The sequence below is a fragment of the Bos grunniens genome, chromosome 5 (assembly GCF_055505025.1).
Source record: "Bos grunniens cultivar Pamir isolate PY7600 chromosome 5, Bosgru_T2T1.0, whole genome shotgun sequence".
In the NCBI taxonomy this organism is placed as follows: Eukaryota; Metazoa; Chordata; class Mammalia; order Artiodactyla; family Bovidae; genus Bos; species Bos grunniens.
This window is the reverse complement of record NC_141169.1, coordinates 42,874,454-42,896,941: the sequence shown is the minus strand read 5'-3', so window position 1 is coordinate 42,896,941 and position 22,488 is coordinate 42,874,454. Positions and strand designations below refer to the sequence as shown.

General features: G+C 39.1%; 1 long non-coding RNA gene across 2 annotated transcripts in view; it reads left to right on the top strand.

Annotated features, from left to right (window-relative positions):
• LOC147371813 (uncharacterized) overlaps window positions 1-22,488 on the top strand; it is a 100,380-nt gene that overhangs the window by 59,846 nt on the left and 18,046 nt on the right. Inside the window, exon 3 of one of the 2 annotated variants that reach the window (XR_015163774.1) lies at window positions 5,846-7,097. The exons of the other annotated variant lie outside the window; for it this stretch is intronic. This is a non-coding gene — a long non-coding RNA (uncharacterized LOC147371813). Of the gene's footprint in view, window positions 1-5,845; window positions 7,098-22,488 lie in introns of those variants that run through there. 2 annotated transcript variants of the gene reach the window in all.

The window sequence follows — 22,488 nt, the reverse complement described above, 5'->3', positions numbered from 1 at the left end:
TTAAAAGTCACATCATGTCTATAGTTAAAGTGCAAAGTGTTGCACCAGTCCATTTTAGGGTTGGTAAATGTCATCAGATGAAGAAGAGGCATCGCATGTGATTGTTGTCAAAGGTATTCACAGACTTGGAGAAAGTCTTTTCCTTGAAGTGGGGATGTCCACCACGGGAAGCCTTCCACTGATGAAGAGAGGAGCTCTCTGCAGACCCAGCAGTTAGACCGATTGTGGAATGCAGCATAGGAGTGAGCCCAGAACAGGAATACATTGTCTTGAGGATCCAATGGCAGACTCAGGATATTTGGAGTCAGCAGAAGTAGACTCACATAGATTATCAGGCCCATCCGCTGCCCTTTGCTTAACTCTAGAGCTCAGGTCAGAGCCACAAGCTCCGCCAACTGAGTACTGGTTCCCTGGGGGAGAGATTTTATTTCCAAACCTGTTCAGCAGTCACCACGGCGTAACCTGCTTTATGCTTTCCATCCTGAACAAAAGAACTGCCATCTGTAAATATTTCCATGTCAGGATTGGCTAATGGGGTATCCTTTAGATCCTCCCGAGCTGCATAATTTAAAGTTAGGAATTGAGAACAATCGTGATCTGGTGTTTCATTTTCCTTCTCAGGAAGGAAAGTGGCAGGATTTAAATTTCCACAAACTTTAAGCTTAGTTATTGGTCCTTCTAACAACAATGACTGATACTTAAGAAGCCTACTGTCTGTCATCCAAATATTAACCTTAGAAGTTAAGATTCCACTCACATCATGAGAAGTCAGTACAGTAAGTTTTCATCCATTAATTATTTTTAAAGGTTCAGGTGCTAATAAAGCTGCTGCCCCAATTACTCTTAGGCAGTGGGGCCACCCACGTGAAACTACATCTAATCCTCTGCTTAGATAAGCAATAGGTTGCTGGTGAGGCCCTTGGGGTTGTGTCAAAACTCCCAATGCCACACCTTTTCTTTCAGTGACAAACAAATTAAATTCTGACCCTGTGGGCAAGCTCAGAGCTGGAGCTTGCAGGAGAGCAGTCTGAAGAACCTTAAAAGCCTTTTGAGTTTCTGGAGACCAAACCAGTTTGTCGGTTTTGGCCTGCTGAGTTTCAGCTATAAGTTTATATAAAGGCCGGGCAAGTTCCCCATAACCCTATATAAAGGCCGGGTAAGTTCCCCGTAACCCGGAATCCAAATGCGACAGTAACCTGTGATTCCCAAAAATCCTCTCAATTGTCTTAAAGTCATAGGTAGGGGATGATTTAGTATAGGTTTAATTCTCTCAGGGCCTATGGCCCTAGTCCCTTCTGATATGATTAGGCCCGGATATCTAACCGATTGTTGACAAAGCTGAGCCTTTTCTCTTGATGCCTTGTAACCACAGTCTGCCAGAAAGTTTAAGAAATCTTCTGAGGCTCGCGAACAAGCTTCCTCTGTCTCAGCACAGAGCAAAATATCATCTACATATTGTAACACCACTGCTTCAGAGCTATTAAAGTTTTGTAGATCCCGTGACAAACTTTGTCCGAATAAGTGAGGACTGTCATGAAATCCCTGGGACATAACTGTCCAGGTTAACTGAGAAGCTGGCTGTGTAGGGTCTTCAAAGGCAAATAGGAATTGACTTTCTTCCGCCAAAGGCACTGAATAGAAGGCATCCTTTAAATCAATTACTGAGAAATATTTGGCCCGTTCAGGAATTTCAGACAATAGAGTATAAGGATTAGGCACCACGGGGTGTAAGGGAACTACAGCCTCATTTATTATTCGTAAATCTTGAACTAGTCTCCATTTACCATTCGATTTTTTTATACCCAAAATAGGAGTGTTGCAAGGACTGTTACAGGGAATTAATAGTCCCTGCTCTTTTAAATTTTTGATGATGGGTTTTAACCCTTCCTTAACTTCAGGTTTCAGTGGATACTGCTTCTTATGTGGAAATACGTGTGGGTCTTTGAGCTTAACAACTACAGGAATAGCATTTTGTGCTCGACCCACAGATTTTCCATCAGCCCATACTCTAGGATTTACATTTTGTTCAACTAAAGGGAGAGAAAGGGAGGGCTCCATATTCATGAAAACAGAGGCATGGACCTTGCTCAGTATATCCCTTCCCAAAATGGGTGAGGGAGATTCTGGCATGATCAGAAACTCGTGTGAAAACAGCACAGAATCCCAGTTGCAAGATAAAGAATAACTGAAATAATACCTTTTGGCTTGTCCAGACAGTCCCATTACGGAAGCGGATCGGGAAGAAAGTGGACCAGGGGCTTCAGTAAGCACAGAGTAAGTTGCCCCAGTATCTAAAAGGAAATCGACAGATTGGCCCCCCACAACTATTAATACCCAGGGTTCCTCAGGTGTAATTAGGACGGGAGCTTGTGTGGGGACCCCCGGGCACCTTCAGTCCTGATTGTCTTGAGAGTCCGACCCGGGAGACCTACGCCTCTGGGGGCAGTCTCTCTTCCAGTGTGGTCCTTTGCAGACTGGACATGGAGCCAGGGGCGGCTTAGATGCCTGAGGGCAATCCCGCTTGAGGTGCCCCTCCTTTCCACAGTAGTAGCAAGCCCATCCCTTTTCACCTGGGCCCCTCTGGGCATTTTTCTCAGGCTGTTTAAGAACGTTTTTCATAGCCATGGCGAAGGCTTCCACCTTTTCCTTTGTCTTTTTTTGCCTTTCTTTCTTTTCCTCATATTCCCTACCATAATAGACTGTCTGAGCCAGTTGTAACAGAGTATCTAAAGACTGATTTGGTCCATACTCCTGTTTTAATAGCTTACGAAGGATATCTGAAGCCGACTGAGTGAGAAATCTATCCTTTAAGATCACTTTTCCCTCTTCACTTTCGGGATCAATCTCAGTGAATCTGTGGAGGCCTTCTCTCAGTCTATCTAGGAATTTACCAGGAGCTTCTTTCTCCTCCTGTTCTATGTCTGCCAATTTGCCATAGTTTAAAGGCTTAGAACACGCCTGCCTAAGTCCCTCAAGAATACATCTAACAAAATGACTCTGATCCCATCTTCCTTTAGCTGTGTTGTAGTCCCAGTCTGGTTCTATAGTTGGGACCGCCTGATTCCCAGTGGGGAGGGCCGCTATCTCGTTCTCCCTCTTCCCTACTGATTCATTACCAAGCCATTCATCTCCATAAGCAACCGCTTTTCCCCAAACTCAAGTCTTTGACTCAGGAGTCAGCGTTTGTCCCAAGATATACATCACATCCTTCCAAGTGAGGTCATAAAGCAGAGTAACACCTTTAAAAGCTCTAATATATTTTTCTGGGTCCTCTAAATAGTCTCCCAGATCCTCCTTGATTCTTTGTATTTCTTGATAAGAAAAAGGCTTATTAACTCTCACAGACTGATTATTTCTCCCGGTGGGTGTTTCATAAAGAGGCAACAGCTTGTGTGGCTGTTCCTCAGTCTTTCTGGCTGCTCTGCGCATATGATCCCAGGGATAGATAGGAGAAACCTGTTTTTCCTCTTCTCTTTGTCTCCTGTCCTCCATCTCATCTCTTACTTCGATGGTCTGAGTTTCTACTGAAACCAGAGTAGTCTGAGGTCGTACTGAGACAGGAGTTGTTTGGACCTCCATGTGGGCAGTTTGAATCCCAGTTTGGAGTTCCCGGTACGGGGCAAAGTAAGAGGACAGGAGGGAGCTGAAGATTTCACGCCCAAATCTATACCCTTAGGACATAAGTCTGGCATATTTCGCAGAGAGAAAAAGGGCAACACATATGCTACTTCTACCCATTTCCCTTGTTCCTTACAGAACGGGTCTAATAGTAGAACAGTATTATACTTAAGAGACCCTCCAACTGGCCACCGTTCGCCGTCCTCCAATGGATACCGTGGCCATGCAGTATCACATAGGAAGACCAGGTGTGTCTTCTTGAAGCCCTGGGGATCAAATCTATCCCAGTTTTTCAGGATACAGTTCAAAGGAGTGAGGCTCGAATTATTAGCTCCCATCTGTAAGAGAGAAAAAAAGCGACCAGCACCATTTTTTCTACCGGAGGCGTCCCTCCCTGCTCTAGATGGGGGTGTAGACAGACGTTACACCAAAAGCTTTTCCTTCCTGGTCGGACTTAGTCTGTCCCTTACCGACGCAGGCGCCGTACTCGTCCCTCCCGGTTCTACCACCGAGATGGGGTGGGGACGTACCAGGGGTAGACTTGATAGCATCCCTACTTGACGTCCAGCTCTTCACCCTTAACCTTGCTTGCCTCTGATGTCACCCGGGGTGAATCAGAGTAACCTTCCAGAATGCCTCCCAAGCTAAGACTACCGAGGGAAACATTCATCACCTGAGTGCCTGTGCACGACCCTGAGTATTTCTTGACCACAATAAGACCGACGTGAACATAAAACTGAGATATTCTTTCCAAGCATCACCACACCAGTATAACAGCCTCCTCTGATCCACTAAAAGCCAGCATTACCAAAGGAAAAAACCCATTGCACTCCCAATCTGAGTAACCTTTAACCTCAGAGATGTTCTGGGAGCTAGAGCTCCATCTAGCTTCCGAACTTTCGATTCCTAGCGAGGCTAGACACTTTCTTGACTACCAATCCAAGTTTGGGACCTAAGCCACAGTACACAGTAAGAGTATAGGTCACAAGTCCCTTGAAAGTCTATGATCCGATAGATTAGGTTAGTACTTCTAATTCCCAAGGAGTTATGAAATGGTCAAAGAGACCGAAAACTTTGACCGAGAAAGGAGAGTTTGGTCCACACGCTTTGCCCATTTCTGGTCGGTTCCCGAAGGAGACACTGGGTGCCTCTTGGTATTGGCAGGTCGGTATAACGCCCCGACAGGTTTCTGCCATAAGCTGTATGAGATCACCGTGGAACCGCAGAGCAGGGCCCCTTACTTGCTTCACGCAGGGCATGCCATTCGTTCATTCAAGCACACCGTAGAGTTAGTAAAGCACGGCAGAAAACGTGTTCGCTAAGAGAACAAAGAACTAAAGCTCCAAGCATCCTTACCTTGTCCTGAAGGATCCCGGACAAGCCCCCAAGATGAAAGGTTGTTGTTGAATCACATGAATACACTGGGATTCTTGGCCCCCGGAGAAGAAGAATTCAATCTGGGGCCAGAGACGGGGCTTGATCGCTCAGAGCTTTTGTGTAATAAAGTTTTGTTAAAGTATAAAGGAGATAGAGAAAGCTTCTGACATAGGCATCAGAAGGGGGCAGAAAGAGTACCCACTTGCTAGTGTTAACAATGAGGTTATATAATCCAAAGAATGTCTGGAGGTTGTAAAGACCTCATCAGACCTACTCTCATAATTTACATTTTAAGGTAACACTGCCCTCAGGCAAGATACATCCTTGTAAAGACCAGGTCTACTCCCATAATTTACATTTTAAGATAACAGAAGGTTTAGTCCAAAACCTGTCCTTAAGTAGGATACATTATTGTTATATAATCCTAAGGAATGTGGAGAAAGAAAAAAAAGTTTGTCCTTTCTTCCTCCTTGAGAATTCCAGACCCCTCTCTCCTTGGGGACCCCTAGACTCCTTATCAACCTGCCTAGGAAATGACTCTCTCACTGTCTAAAATCTGGATGATAATATTGACCATATTGATATATTCCCAGGAGAATTAAATGGAATCAGGTTGTTAAAAGTGCTTTGTAAATGATAAAACTTTAAGTAAAGAATCATTATTATGATTAAGATATCAAAGAATTTACTCAACAAAATTCCCTAGAGAGAAAGTTTGTCCAATTATAAGAGTATAAGTTTTGATTGGTTATTATTCAAATGACTTTGTTATCAATTATTTATTAATTTAACAAAGGAAATGAAAATTCAATATATTGAGCTCTGTGTTGCTTATCTGTATTTGTGTTAGAAATCATGCTGTGGGACTCAAATCAAGATGCAGGAATGGAAGGATGTGGAACGCACCTCCTCCCCATGAGCTCATCAAAAATACATCTACATGTGGAACAATTCTCACCAAAAACTAACTGGAGACTAGGAGAAAGGTTTGTACAAAGGAATAAGGAACATTCACATGGCATCCGGTATGAAGGGAAAAGAAGTAATCATGTAAGGACCTGTTCCTCTGGGAGGTGATTCAGCAAAAAAAAAAAAAAAAAAAAAGGATTACACTGGTGGAGACCCTCTCTCAGGAGTGAATGATTTGAGCAACATGTTGGGTGCCCTAGCCTTTGGGGTCTGAGAAAAAGAAGATGAGACCACTTGATTGGAGGGCTGGTAGGACTAATTGGAGGGCTGTGGAAAGCCTGTACTCCACTCATGTGGAGTACACACATGATTCTTTGCTCCAGAAGTATGGCAGATGGATGGATTGAAATTGCATGGGTATCTGTCTGGTTTCCTATGACTATCCTGGGTGTGCCCCATTTTGAGCCAAGCAAATGCTCCAGCCCTACTTTTCAGCACCGTAGTATCACAGTAGATCAAGGACCACCACAATCAAGAAAAAAACTTGGCCATGAGACTTCAAGGTGGCTCAAACCCTAAGCTGCATCTTAGCCAGGAGTGGGGAGCCATTACTGGCAATTGTATAAGTGGCATACCAGAAGGTGACCAGATCTTTGATGGCTACTAGATTGCCACAGTCAGTGCCTGAAACCTTGCTGAATATCTAAAACAGACATTTGTGCTCCACCACTGCCCCTTCAGAGTGAAGGTGCTGGTGCTTGGGCAGTGAAGAACACACCTTAGAGGAAACTGAGCCAACTCAAAATTGAACTTCAGGACTTCTGCTTCAAAACCCTGGGACTTGACTCCACTGACTCCACCCCTGTTGGGGCAGTAATGGCCACCATTTCACACTTGGCTCAAATTTAGCCACTCCATCTCCAACCCTATCTTCTACTGAGGTGATAGCTGCCAGCCTTACCTGAGGGCACATGTGACTTCTGTCCATGTCAAATCCAGCTCTCCCGACAAAACCACTGAGCACCTGCAGACAATATAGGGATGTTCCCAACAGGAAATCCCATCAATATTGACATAGGTAACTGTTTCATCTATATTCATAGAGACAGAAAGAGTTTAAGCAAAATGAAAAGAAAGTGAAAAACTGATTTCAACTGATAATTCCTAATAAAAAAGAACTAATAAAAAAGAAATAGATAATTTACCAGAAAAAGAATTCAAAGCATTAGAGACAAGAATGCTAATTGAATTAGGGAAAAGAAGAGGTAAACACAGTGAGAATTTTAATAAGGAACTAAAAAATACATAAAAAAAGAATGAGTCAAAACATAAGAATATAGTAAATAAAACAAAAGACACAGTAGAAGGAATGAATAGCAGAGTACGTGACACAGAAAAATACACACATTATCTGGGATTTAGAATTTTGGAAATCAAACAGAATAGCAAAAAGAAAAGCAATTTTAAAAATGGTAACAGTTTAAAGGATATTTGAGATAACAGGAAGTGAACCAACATTTGCATTATAGGGGTTCTAAAAAGATAGAGAAAGAAAAGTGATTTTAAAATTAATTTAATGAAGTTATGGCTGAAATCTCTTAAAACCTGAAGAGGGAAACAGATACCCAGATACAGGAAGTACAGAGAATCCCAAACAAAATGACCTGAGACAGGCACAGCCCACACTAATACATATAATTAAAATGGCAAATGACAAAGACAAAGAGGGATTTTGACAGGCAACAAGAGAAAAGTAGAGTCATATTTAAGGGAATACCCATAAGGTTTTCAGTTGATTTTTGTATGAGAAATCTGGAGGCCAGAAGGGAGTGGCATAATATATTAAAAGTGCTGAAGGGGAAAAATCTGCAATTTAGGATTTTCTACCAAACAAGATTATAATTTCGAATGGAAGGAGAGATAAATAACTTCTAAGATAAGGAAAAACTAAGCATTCATAAATACTAAACTAACCCTAAAAGAAGTGTTAAGCAGTCTTCTCTAAGTGGAAAAGAAAAGGTTATAATAAGAAGTAAATATACATAAGAAAGGCAAAATTTTCACTATGAAAAGAAAATATATAGTAAAGGCTGAGGATTAATCACTTAAATAAGATCAGTCAGTTAAGTTGCTCAGTCATTCCTGACTCTTTGTGACCCTATGGATTGCAGCACCCCAGCCTTCCATGCCCATCACCCAGTCCCAGAGTTTACTCAATCTCAAGTCCATAAAGTTGGTAATGCCATCCAACTATCTCATCCTTTGTCGTCCCCTTCTCCTGCCTTCAATCTTTTCCAGCATCTGGGTCTTTTCTAAGGAGTCAGTTCTTCACATCAGGTGGTCAAAGTAAATAAGCTAGTATGACTATCAAAGACAAGAAATGTAAAATCAAGTATAATTATAATAATCTGTAAAGGGGTAAACATGACAATGTAAAATCAAAACTCAAAATACGGGGGAAGGGAGTAAAAAATGTAGATCTTTTGGAATATGTTTAAACTTAAACAACTACCTGTTTAGAACAAATAGATGTAGTTATAGGTTAGCACAATGAACCCCCATGGTAATCACAAATCAGAAACCTACAATAGATAATGCTAAAACTAGAAAGCAAGGAACACAAGGATACTACCAAAGAAAATCATCAAACCACAGGAAGAAACGTAATGATGACAAAATGAACAGAGAACTACAAAACAAACAGAAAACAAGTAATAAAATGGCAGGCATTGAGAACATACCTATCGATAATTACTTCAAATGGCAATGGACTAAATGCTTCAAGCAAAAGATAGAGGATGGCTGATTGAATGAAAAACAAGATCCATCTATATATTTCTCACAGGAGACTCACCTGAGAACTAAAAATTCACAAAGCCTGAAAGTGAAAGAATGAAAAAAGCCATGGATAGAAATGGAAATGACAAGAAAGTAGGGTTAGCAATAGTCATAATAAACAATATAGACAAAAATAAGGATAAAAACCACATGATCATCTCAATAGACTCCAAAAAAGCATTTGAACAAATTCAACATTTACTCATAATAAAAACTCTCATCATCAAAGTTTGTATAGAGAGAACAGATATCAACATAATAAATGCTATTAATGGAGGAGATCAAAATGGCAGTGTGGAGGGTCATGGAGCAGCCACCTCCCACAAATATATCATGATGCTTCTACATGTATAATGGTTCTCACAGGTTGCCTACTGAACACTAACACAAGATCTCATAGAACCAAAGTTACAGAGGGATCACCACATGGCTGGGTAAGACAAAAGAAAAAAAAGAAGAGAATTGGGATGGGTCCTGTATACCTTAGAGGGCACTATGGAGAAGGAGGGGTTCTCTCACTCTGGGAGACCCCTTTAAGGACTGGGAGATTGGTCGGGACAGAATGGGAGGTTTAGTGGCCCAGAGAACAGTGCTGTGTTGGTTTGCTGTGAGCAGAAATGAGAGGGACCAGTACAAAAGTCCTGGCCACTTCACTACACTCTTTAGCCAGGGATGTGTATCTGTAGGTACATGCAATGGCTGGGTGCTGAGGCTTGAAGTTCAGCGGATGGACTCAAGGAGAGGACTGAGTTTGGCTGTATGAAGAGAGCCTGAGGTGGTTGGAATGTGGTCTGGGCCACTGCTAGTGATGTGCTCAGGACAGGGCCTGGGTCTGCCATGAAAACCCTCTTCTTGGCAGATGCACAAAAGGAAAATCATATGCATAGCAGGTGCAAGCTCTGGGAGGATACATACCTTTTTGTGTTACCCACGAGTGGAGGCTGGGATAAAATCTGAGATAATCCCCACATGCCAGTTTGAAAGCAGGGATGAAATCTGAGGCATGACTTAGTGGATGTGCAATCCTTGGATTTACACACCAATAGCAAATGTGTTTTGCTATTGCACCTGCAGGATGTCTGGACAGATTACTGGTGCTCCCATGGTTGGGGTGGGTTCAGGGTTAACAGCTGCAGATTTTGCCTAAATGCATGCAGGGCCAGGCTCTGCACTGATTCTGTAGCTCATATAATGGGTCCAGGTGAATGACTACTGTGGTCTTAGTGCCTACTTCAGCAGATCTGCCTCTGCAGATCTTTTGCTTTTGGTTTCATAAGGTCAGTACTTGAGTGAGACATAGGTCAATGGCTTTTATTCTGATGAATATGGTGAGGCAGAGGACAGTGCCAACAACTGTACTTTGTGAGCCCACACAACAGGTGACAGGCAACACTATGGAGTGCACTTTTCTGGTGGACGTCTACAAAGGAACATTCAAGGGTTCCTCTCTCAGTGGGAGGGATCCAGTCCTGCCTACCAAACACTGCAGCTCGGAAACAAGTCTGGGAGCTTCTACTCTAACAACTGGGGAGCACACCACATGCCAATAGGGCCGTGACAACCACAGAGAAAAGAGGAGACCCCATCCAATATTCAGTTCAGGTTCTGGTCACTACAATACCAATCACAACCCCTATCAATGATACAACAGCAATTTCACACCAAGGAAAGACATGGAAATCTTCCCTATAAAAAACAGCCTTCATGCCAAAAAATTAAGCTCATTCAAGGTACTTGACAGTCTTACATAAAAAACAATCGTTCAAGACCACAATAGATAACTTCTAAACTCATAGAGTCAGAGAAATATAAGTAAAATGAAGAAGAGGAACCATTCTTAAATTAAAAATCAAGAGAATTCCCCTAAAAGAATAAACACTGAAACAGACCACTCCAGTCTACTAGACCCCCAAGTTCAAAAGAAAGTAATAAAACTATTGATGGAATTAAGAAAGGCTATTGATAGAAATGCAGATTACTGTAAAAATGAACTGGAAACTACAAAGAGTAGTCAAATAAAATTATACTACTCATTTGCCAATAAGAAAACTGAGCTAAAAGTAATAAACAGCAAATTAAATAATGCAGAATAACAAATAAGTGATCTGGAGGACAGATTAATGGATATCACCCAATCAGAACAGCAGACAGAAATACAAATTTTTTAAAAATAGAAACAATATATAAGACCTATAAGATAATATCAAGTGCACCAATCTATGCATAATAGGGATCCCAGAAGAAGAAGAAGAAAAGGGGATTAAAAAAGTATTTGAAGAAATTATGGCTGAAAACATCCCAAACCTAAAGAAGGAAACAGATAATCTGGCACAAAAAGCACAGAGGTCTCAAACGTGATAAAGAAAGCTCCATCAAGACATATTAATAATTAAAATGGCAGAATTTAAAGATAAAAACAGGATTCTAAAGGCAACAAAAGAAAACCAGAGTTATTTACAAGGGAACCTCAATAAGACTATCAACTAATTTATTCACAGAAATGTTACTGGCCAGAAGGAAGTGGCAAGATGCATTCAAAATTCTGAAAGGGAAAAACCTGCAACCTAGGATACTCTATCCAGCTATATTATCATTTAGAAAAGAAGGCGAGATTAAGAATTTCTAAGGCAAGTAAATACTAAAAGAATACAGAATACTAAACCTATCCTCTTTAAATATAAAAGAAGTAAGAATCTATAGGAAATAAAAAAATCACAATTGGAAAGTAAATCACTTTAAAGAGCCAGTACACAGATTAACAATTGTGTGTGTGTGTTTGAAAATGATAACTACAATGAATAGCTAAAGAATAAACATTAAGATGTAAAAGAGGATATCAAAATCATAAAAGTTGGGGGAGGGAAGTAAGAAAATGCAGATTTTTAAGAAAGTGTCTGAGCCTATATGACTAGCAATCTAAAGAAAGTGGATATAGCAATGGGTAGACATACATGACAAACAGGATAACCACAAATCAAAAACATGCAGTAGATTTGCAAAAACCAAAAAGAGGCTAACACAAACACACAAAATGCAAAGGAAAACTATCAAACAACAAAAGGGAAAACAATAAAGAAGAACAAAGAAGAAATACAGAATCAACTGGAAAACAAGGTTTAAAAAGGACATAAATACATACCTATTAATAATTGCTTAAAATGTAAATGGACTAAATGCTCCAGTGAAAAGCCATGGAGTGACAAAATGGATAACAAAACAAGAGACTCACTTTAGGGTGAAGGACACACATAGACTAAAGGTGATGGGATTAAAAAAGATATTTTGTGTACATGGAAATGACAAGCTAGTCAGGGTGGCAGTACTCATATCAGTTAAAATAGACTTTAAAACAAATGTCATAAGGGAAAATAAAGATGGGCACTATATAGTGAGGAAAGGATCAGTACAAGAAAAGGATATTACACTCATTAACATATATGCACTTAATATAGGAGAATTGATGCTTGTGAACTGTGGTGTTGGAGAAGACGCTTGAGAGTCCCTTGGACAGCAAGGAGATCAAACCAGCCAATCCTAAAAGAAATCAGGCATGAATTTTCATTGGAGGGGTTGATGCTGAAGCTGAAGCTCAAATACTTTGGCCACCTGATACAAAGAACCGACTCTGAACTGAATTGATTATAGAAGCACCTAATAACCTAAAACAAATACTGACAAACATAAAGGGAAAAAATAAAGGGGATATAATAATAATAGGACATTTTAATACCCCACTGACATCAATGAACAGATCTTCCAGACAGAAAATAAATAAAGCAAAAGAGATTCTAAGTGACATAATGTTGCTGTTCAGTCACCAAGTTGTGTCCAACTCTTTGAGACCCCATGGACTGCAGCACACCAGGCTTCCCTGTCCTTCATTATCTCCCAGAGTTTGTTCAAACTCATGTCCACTGAACTGGTGATGCCATCCAACCATCTCATCCTCTGTTGCCCTCTTATCCTCCTGCCCTCAATCTTTCTCAGCATCATAGTCTTTTCCAAAGTGACATAATTTAACTAATCTTTTCAGGATGTTACATTCAAAGCAACCACTATACACATTCTTTTCAAGTGCACATGGAACATTATCTAGAATAGATGACATACCAGGTCAAAAACAAGCCTCAGCAAATTTAAGAAGATAGAAATGATTTCAAGCATTTTTTCTGACCACAAAGTCGTGAAACTAGCAGTTAAAACAGAGAGAAGAATTAGGAAAAAAGAAGATTACTTGGAGGAGAAACAACATGCTACTACAAAACCAATGGTCAATGATGAAATCAAAGAGGAAAAAAAAAGAAAAGTTGAAATGAAAGATAATGAAAACACAATATAAAATCTACAGGGTGCCTACAAAAGCAGTCCTAGGAGGGAAATTCATAGCCATAAAATCCTTCCTCAAAGGAAAAAAAAAATCAATCAATCAAATAAACAACCTAACCAACCATCTAAATAAATTAGAAAAAGAACAAATAAAGCCTAACTTTAGTGGAAGGAAGGAAATAATAAAGATTAGTGAGTAAATAAAACAGAGATTTAAAAAAATAGAAAAAAAATTAACCAAAATTTGGTTCTTTGAAAGGGCAAACAAAATTGATAAACTTCTGACCAGCCTCACCAAGTGTAAAAGAAAGGATACAAATAAACAAAATAAGAAACAAAAGGGGAGAAATAACAAACAGTACCACAGAAGTAAAAGAAACCATAGGAGAATCTGAAAAACAATTATATGGCAACAAGTTGGACAACCTAGAGGAAATGGATATTTTAGAAATATATAGCACACCAAAATGGGATACTGAATAAATGGACAATTTGAACAGACCATTCACTAGAAGTCAAATAGAATCTGTAATAATAATTTTTAAAACTCCCTGCAAACAGAAGTCCAGGATCAGATAATTTCACTGATCAATTCTACCAAACATGAGAACTTATACTGATCCTTTTCCAATTTTTCCAAAATACCAAAAAGAGTGAACACTTCCAAATTCATTCTATGAAGCAACCACCACATGGATATAAGAGCCAGACAAAAACACTATAAAAAAAATTATAAGCCAATATCTTTGATGAATTTAGATGCAAATTATGAACAAAACAGTGAATTGAATCCAACAACACATAACGAAGATCATTTATTGTGATGAGGTTGGATTTATCCCAGTGTCAGAAGGGTGATTCAACATATGCAAATCAATGAATGTGACACATCACATGAGCACTGGTGCTAGCACACCCTGTTTTGCAATCCTCTCCCTAGGTGATCAGCCCCATGACCCTTTCTTGCACTGGCCCAACAGTCTGTAAGTGCCAGTGCTCAGATACCTCAGGCTAGGCAACTAACTGGGGTGGGACACAATTCTTCTTATCAACAGAATCCTTTAGATTCTACTTCTAGAATCCCTGAGCGCACAGCTGTATTTGCTTGCCAGAGAGCTAAGACTCAGCCTACACATGAATATGTAGGCATTAGACTTGAGACCCCCAGGGCTATGCAGTTGAAAATGCTGGAACCCAGCTGTACACACCAGTGGGTAGGCACCAGCCTCCAAATCCCCTAGGCCCTGGCTTTCCCATCCAGAGACTGCTCTAGCATTTGGTCCAGTCCCAACAATCAGGAGAAGGGAACCAAATACAAGAAAACTACAGACATATAGTCTTCAGATCTAGTCCATCAAACAGCAGGCCAGATGGTGCACTGAGACTGACTGGGCCCCAGCCTCATTCACCTATGCCTGCTCTAACCTCAGGCCAAGCATCACCCACCAGCAGATAGAATCCAGTTGCAAGAAAACTGTAATCCCACAGTCTGAGGAACTGGCCTGCCTACCAATAGATCAGACCATGGGACTTCTTGGGCCCCAGCCCCATTCACTTAGCAAGGCTTCTCTATACTCTGGATGAGATTTGCCCACCAAGGGGCAGATACCAGACACAAGAAATCTACAATGCCACAGCCTACGATACTAGCCCACCAACAGTCGGCTAGATCTTAGATGAGCCTTGGTCCCAGACATTAGCAGGTCAACACAAGCTTCAAGATAACATGGCCCCAATGACAACTATATCAGTAATTAGCTCTATCCATAAACAATCTGTGGAGAAGGCAATGGCGACCCACTCCAGTACTCTTGCCTGGAAAATCCCATGGACGGAGGAGCCTGGTGGGCTGCAGTCCATGGGGTCACTAAGAGTTGGGCACGACTGAGTGATTTCACTTTGACTTCTCACTTTCATGCATTGGAGAAGGAAATGGCAACCCACTCCAGTATTCTTGCCTGGAGAATCCCAGGGACAGAGGAGCCTAGTGGGCTGCTGTCTATGGGGTCGCACAGAATCGGACACGACTGAAGCGACTTAGCAGCAGCAGCAGCAGCATAAACAATCTGACGTGAACTCTAGGATCCCTGAGCCCTGCAAAAAAATCACAGGACCTAGCTCTGCCCAACTATAGGTTGGCACTAGGCACAGGGCCTGGCTTCACTTGTGGGTGGATAATAGCCCCAGGGTTTCCTGGACTTGATACCACCAACCAGTGATCCAGCTGTAGGCTGAGGGACTCCAAGGATTCCACAGTCAGCTGCCTCATGACTCCGTTCCTACAACCAGTAGCTGACAGTCTCCACATAAAGCATGACATGACAACAAACTGAACTGGGGGTCAACAAAGCCCAACAAGTCCAACAAATTTTAAAGAAGTTAAAATGTTTCCACAAAGAGAAAGAAAATATAAAGAACCAAATATAGATGAAGAATACAGTAACAAAATGAGAAATACACTGGACTGAATCAACATTGAACTAAATGAAACAGAGGAACAGATCAGTGAGCTGGAACAGAGGTGTGAAAATTACTGATTTTGAACAGAAAAAAAAGACCAAAAAATGAAGGTTTTTTTTTTTTTTTTTTTAAGAGACATTAGTGACACCATGAAACCTACCAATTATCCTTGGAAGAAAAGCTATGAGAAACCCAGACAGCATATTAAAAAGCAGACATCACTTTACCAACAAAGGTCCATATTGTTGAAGCTATGGTTTTTCCAGTAGTCATGTACAGATGTGAGAGTTGGACCATAAAGAAGGTTAGGGCTGAAGAATTAATGCTTTTAAACTGTGATACTAGAGAAGACTCTTAAGAATCCCTTGGACAGAAAGGAGATCAAACCAGTCAACCCTAAAGGATATCAACCCTGAATATTCATTGGAAGGACTGATGCTGAAGGCCCAATACTTTGATCACCAGATATGAAGAGCTGATTCACTGGAAAAGACACTGATGCTGGGAAAGACTGAGGGCAAGAGGAGAAGGGGTGATAGAGGATAAAATGGTTGGATGACATTACTGATTCAGTGGACATGAGTTTGAGCAAACTCTGGGAGATAGTGAAGGACAGGGAGGCCTAGCTTGCTGCATCTCATGGGCTTGCAGAGAGTTGGACATTACTTGGTGACTGAACAACAAAAACAGGAACACCACCAAAGACACTAATATTCAATTATATGGGTTGCAGAAGGAGGATAGAAAAGGCTCTGGGAACATACTTGAAGATATAATAGCTGAAAACTTTAACTTGGAAAGGAAATGGACTGTCAAGCTCAGGAAGTGCAGAGAATCTTATACAGGAAAAATCCTTAAAGGAACACAATGGACATCTTGCGATTGTAATTGAAATGGCAAAAATTAAAGAATCTTAGAAGAAGCAAGAGAAAATCAAGTTACATACAAGGAATTCCAATAAGTCTATCCTCTGATTTTTCAGCAGAAACACTGCAGGCCAGAAGGGAGTGACACAATATATTTAAAGTAATGAAGGGAAAACCTACAATCAAGCATAATTTACCTGGAAAGACTCTCATTAAGATTGGATGGGAAAATAAAAATTATATAAAAGCAAAAGCTGAAAGAGTTTAGCACCAACAAACCACCTTTACAAGAACCTTTCAGGGAATTCTCTAAGTGAAAAAGAAAGAACACAACTAGAATTCTGAAAATTATGAAAGTAAAGTCTATCAGTAAAGGAAAATCTAGACAGCATATTAAAAAGCAGAGACATTACTTTGCCAACAAAAGTTCATATAGTCAATGCTATGATTCTTCCTTTAGTCATGTATGGATGTGAGAGTTGGACTGTAAAGAAGGCTGAATGATGAAGAATTGATGCTTTTGAACTATGGTGTTGGAGAAGACTCTTGAGAGTCCCTCAGACTGCAAAGAGATCAAACTAGTCAATCCGAAAGGAAATCAATCCTGAATATTCACTGGAAAGACTGATACTGAAACTGAAGCTCCAATATTTTAGGCGCCTGATGCAAAGAGCCAATTCATTATAAAAGACACTGATTCTGGGAAAGATTGAAGGCAAGAGGAAAAGGGGATGAAAGAGGATGAGGTGGTTGGATGGCATCACTGACTTAATGCACATGAGTTTGAGCAAGCTCCAGAGATGGTGAAGGACAAGGAAGCCTGGCGTTCTGCAGTCCGTGGAGTCACAAAGGGTTGGACACAACTGAGTGGCTGAACAATAACAAAGGCAAACATATAGTAAAGTTAGGAAATTATCCACATACAAATCTGGTAGAAAAGTTAAAAGAAATAAGTGGTAAAATCATCTATATCCAAAATAAGCAGTTAAAAGATACACAAAAAATTCTGATATAATATATGGTGTCAAAAACAGTAGTTATGAAGGGAGGAGAATACAAATGCAAGGTTTTTAAATACACTTAAAAATAAGATATATATACATATTCCATGATAGCTATAAACCAAAAATCTATAACAGATACACAAACACGCAAAGGAATTCTAATATAACCCTACTGAGAGCCTTTAAACCAAAAGAAAGGAACAAAAATGAATGATAAACTGCAAAACAATGAACAAAATGGCAATAGGAACACATATAGTAATAATTACTTTAAATGTAAATGGACAAAACTCCAATCAAAAAATAGAGAGTGGCAAAACTAATACAAAAACAAGACCCATATATGTGCAGTCTACAAGAAAATCACCTCATATATAAAGATATATACACAGAGGGAAAGTGAAGAGATGAAAAAAAGGTATTCCATTCGAATGAAAATCAAAGGAAATCCAGGGTATCAACATTTATATAGATAAAATAGCCATTAAAGATTGTTACAAGAGAAATGAAGGATATTACCTAACGATCAAGTGATTAATCCAAGAAGAAAATATAACAATTGTTAACAAATATGCACTCAACATAGAAGCACACCAACATATAAAGCAAATATCAACAGATATAAAGGGATAAGTCAACAGCAGCAAATAATAGTAGGGGACATTAGCACTCCATTTACATAAAAAAAAATAGATCATCCAGACATAAAATTAATAAGGAAGCACATAAATGACATTAGATTAGAAGGAATTTGCATATATATATATATATTCTTTTCTAAATGTTTATTTTATTACATATAACAAATATATGTATATGTATTTCTAACATATATATACATGCCACAAAAGGAGCCTTCGTGCATTTAAGAAGACAAAAATCATATCAAGTATCTTTTCCAACCATAATGATATGAGACTAGAAATTTTCTAGATTTAGTACAAGGAAAAAGCTGCAATAAACACAAAACATGAAGGCTAGACAATATGCTACTAAAAAACCAATGAACTGCTAGTGAAATTAGGTAGGAAATTAAAAACAAACAAACAAACAAAAAACACTTGAAGGCAAAGGAAAACAAAAAGACAATGAGGCAAAAATCTATGGAATGCATCAAAAGTAGTTTTAAGAGGGAAGTTTAGGGTGATGAAAGCTTACCTCAGGAAACAAGGAAAAACTCAAATAAAAACCTAAATCTTTACTTGTAGGGACTAGAAAAAGAACAAACAAAACCCACGTTACAGCAAGGAAAAAAATTATAAAGATCAGAGCATGAAAAAGTGAAACAGAGACTTAATAAAAAAGAAAAGAAAGAAAAGATCAATGAAGCTAAGAGCTCGTTCTTTGAAAGGACAAACTAAACTTTGACCCAAATTTATCAATAAAAAAAAGGGTGAGGGCCCAAGTTAATAAAGTCAAAAATGAACAGTTATAGCAAACACAAATATATAGAGGATCATAAAAGACTACTACAAACAACTATATTGCAAATAAAATGGACAAACTAGAAAAAATGATCAATTTCCTAGAAATATACAACCTCCCAATACTAAAACAGGGAAAGAGAAAATATGAGCAGTCTACCAGTAATAAAATTGAAGCAGTAATAGAAAAACTCTCAATAAACAAATGTCTAAGGTCAGATGGCTTTGTAGGTGAGTTCTACCAAACATTTAGAAAAGAACTAACATTTATCTTCCTCAAACTGCCAAGAAATTGCAGGGGAAGGAATACTTCCAAACTCATTCTATAAGGCCAGCATCACCCTGATACCAAAATCAAAGATATTACAAAAAATAATTGCCTATCAGTACACCAGTGAACAGAGATGCAAAAATCCTTAATAAAATAGCAAACCAAACCTAACAATACATCAGAAGGATAATACACCACAATCAAGTGGTATTTATTACTGAGGGAGGCATGAATTTTTAAATATCTGCAAATCAATCAAAGTGTAATCAAAGCATAAGAAATTGAAGTAATAAATTGAAGAATAAAAACCATATGATCATTTCAAAAGATGCAGAAAAAGTTTTTGACAAAATTCAGCATTTGTTTATGATGAAAAATCTTCAGACAGTGAGCATAGAGGGAGTATAACTTACCATAGGCCAGATGTGACAGACTCACAGTTAACATCATATTCAATGGTGAAAGTTGAAATCATTTTTCTAAGATCAGGAACAAGATAAGGATAACAACTCACCACTTTTCTTAAGAATCTGCTTGCAATGCATGAATTGCAGGTTTGATCCCTGGGTCAAGTAGATTCCCTGGAGAAGGAAATAGCAACCCACTCCAGTATTCTTGCCTGGGAAATCCCATGGACTGAGAAGCCTGGAAGTATATGGTCCATGGAGTTGCAAAGGGTCTGACGCAACTTAACGACTAAACAACAATAACGTAGGAAGCCCTAGCCACAGAACTTAGACAAGGGAAAAAAAAAAAAAAGGAATCAAATATAAAAGCTAGAAGTAAAGCTGTCACCATGTACAGGCATACAGATGACATAATGCTATACATAGAAAATCCTAAGGAAATGACACACACACACGAAAACCTACTACAGCTCATCAATGAATTTGATAAAGTTGCAAGATGTAAAATTAACATACAGAAATCAGTTGCACTGTATACACTGACAACAAACTATCAGAAAGAGGATTAAGAAAGCAATCCTATTTATAATCACATCAAAAAGAATAAAATATGTAATATAAACCTACCTAAGCAAGCTGGTTTTAGAAAAGGCAGAGGAATCAGAGATCAAATTGCCAACATCCATGGATCATTGAAAAAGCAAGAGAGTTCCAGAAAAACATCTATTTCTACTTTAATGTCTCTAAAAGCCTTTGACTGTGGATCACAATAAACCGTGGAAAATTCTGAAAGAGATGGGAATACCAGACCACCTGACCTGCCTCTTGAGAAATCTGTATGCAGGTCAGGAAGCAACAGTTAGAACTGGACATGGAACAACAGACTGGTTCCAAATAGGAAAAGGAGTATGTCAAGGCTGTATATTGTCACCCTGCTTATTTAACTTTTATGCAGAGTACATCATGAGAAACACTGGTCTAGAAGAACCACAAGCTGGAATCAAGATTGCCGGGAGAAATATCAATAACCTCAGATATGCAGACGACACCACCCTTATGGCAGAAAGTGAGGAGGAACTGAAGAGCCTCTTGATGAAAGTGAAAGAGGAGAGTGAAAAATTTGGCTTAAAGCTCAGCATTTAGAAAATGAAGATCATGGCATCTGGTCCCATCACTTCATGGGAAATAGATGGGGAAACAGTGGAAACAGTGTCAGACTTTATTTTTTTGGGCTCCAAAATCACTGCAGATGGTGACTGCAGCCATGAAATTAAGACACTTAACTCCTTGGAAGGAAAGTTATGATCAACCTAGATAGCATATTGAAAAGCAGAGACATTACTTTGCCAACAAAGGTCCATCCAGTCAAGGCTATGGTTTTTCCAGTGGTCATGTATGGATGCGAGAGTTGGACTGTGCAGAAAGTTGAGTGCCAAAGAATTGATGCTTTTGAACTGTGGTGTTGGAGAAGACTCTTGAGAGTCCTTTGGACTGCAAGGAGATCCCACCAGTCCATTCTAAAGGAGATCAGCCCTGGGATTTCTTTGGAAGGAATGATGCTAAAGCTGAAAGTCCAGTACTTTGGCCACCTCATGTGAAGAGTTGACTCATTGGAAAAAACTCTGATGCTGGGAGGGATTGGGGGCAGGAGGAGAAGGGGACGACAGAGGATGAGATGGCTGGATGGCATCACTGACTTGATGGACGTGAGTTTGAGTGAACTCCGGGAGATGGTGATGGACAGGGAGGCCTGGCGTGTTGCGATTCATGGGATCGCAAAGAGTCAGACACAACTGAGCGACTGAACTGAACTGACTGAAAGACATTAAAGACTTGTACTGGGAAAACTGTAAGACACTGATGAAATATACTGAAGATTATTCAAGTAGATGGAAATATTAACACATTCCAATCTTCATAGATTCAAAGAATTAAATATTGTTAAAATACTACTACTCAAGTAATCTACAGATTCAATGCATTCTCTATCAAAATACCAATGACATTTTTCACTGAAGTAGAACAAATAATTTTAAAATTTGTATGGAGACACAAATGATGCTGAATAGCTAAAATAATCTTAAGAAACACAGAGGTGGAGGCATTACTCTACCAGACTTCATACTATAATACAAAGCTGATCATCAAAATAGTATAGCACAAAATAAAAACATTACAGTATCTATGTATCAATGAACAAAAGAGAATTCAGAAATAAACCTATGCATTTATGATCAGTTAATGTAAAACAAAAGAAGCCAGAATATTCACTGGAGAAAAGATAATCTCTTCAGTAAATAATGCTGGGAAAGTTGGCAAGCTACACATAAAGAAATGAAATTCTATAACACCATAGAAAAAATAAACAAAAAATAGATTAAAGATCAAATTTGTAAAACCTCAAATCATAAAGCTCTTAGAAAAAAACAGTCTTTGACATAAATTTCAGCAACATTTATTTGGATTTGTTTCCTAAGGGAAAGGAAACAAAAGTAAAAATAAATGAGACCTAATTAAACCTAAAACCTTTTGCACAGCAAAGAAAACCATTGACAAAACAAAAGGAAAAAATATTTACAAATGATATGATCAATAAAGAGTTAATATTCAAAATATGTAAAAACTCCTATAACTCAGTGTCAAACAAAGCACCCAATTAAAAATTGAGCAGATTTGAATAGACATTTTCCCGAAGAAGACATATAGGTGCCCCATAGGTACAAGAAAACTTAATCAACATTTATCATCACATAAAAGGAAATCAAAACCTCATTGAGGTATCAATGCACAAATATTATCATAAAGATCATAAATAACACCTGTGGGTGAAGATGTGAAAAAAAGGGAAACGTAGTACACTGTTGATGAGAATATAAATTTATGAAGCCACCATGTAAAACAGTTCAGCTTCCTCAGAAAACTAAAAGCAGAATTACCGTATAATACCTCCATTCCACTGCTGGGTGTATGAGTGAAAGTCACTCAGTC